The following is a 550-nucleotide window of genomic DNA, read 5'->3' as shown; positions in this document are numbered from 1 at the left end:
GTCACCGTCCCCTGCTCTTCCCAAGGCGTGTGCTTTGCCTGGGGAGCCTCACTGCAAACCACGCTGTCCCCAGCCCCCAGCACGATCATTTTAAGGGTAAAAGGCAGAAAAAACAAAGCTGTGCCCAGGGGCCCAGCTGAACAGGGCTGGTCTGAGGCTGTTGCCTGCAGAGAACCGGTCCCGGGGGAGTGGGGAGTTTCCTTAGTCGGGAAGGGCGATGCGGGCGCAGGACCAGGGCTTGGCTTTTCTTGGTGTTTTTATTTAGGTGTCAGAGAAATCTGCCGGCACCAGAAAGGAGCTGGAAAAACAAACAGGTGTGTCCGGCAGCAAAGGGGCCGTAGCTATAGCAATGGGACAGGCCCTGTTGACAAAAGGCTGCACAAAGAACCTTCTTGAGAGATTAAAAGCGGCTTAAGAGCTGGCAGGGCTCCCTGGGAAGGCGCCGGGGCCACTGTGGCCCTGGGGAGCAGAAGCTGAAAAAGCAGGATGGGGTAACGTGCACCAGGTGTAAACCTGCCTCCAGCATCCCCCAGGGCCTGGGCTGTGGGGG

The sequence above is a fragment of the Pterocles gutturalis genome, unplaced genomic scaffold (genome assembly GCF_000699245.1).
Source record: "Pterocles gutturalis isolate BGI_N339 unplaced genomic scaffold, ASM69924v1 scaffold18720, whole genome shotgun sequence".
Lineage (NCBI taxonomy): Eukaryota > Metazoa > Chordata > Aves > Pterocliformes > Pteroclidae > Pterocles > Pterocles gutturalis.
The sequence above is the reverse complement of the archived record's forward strand: the minus strand, read 5'-3'. Positions refer to the sequence as shown.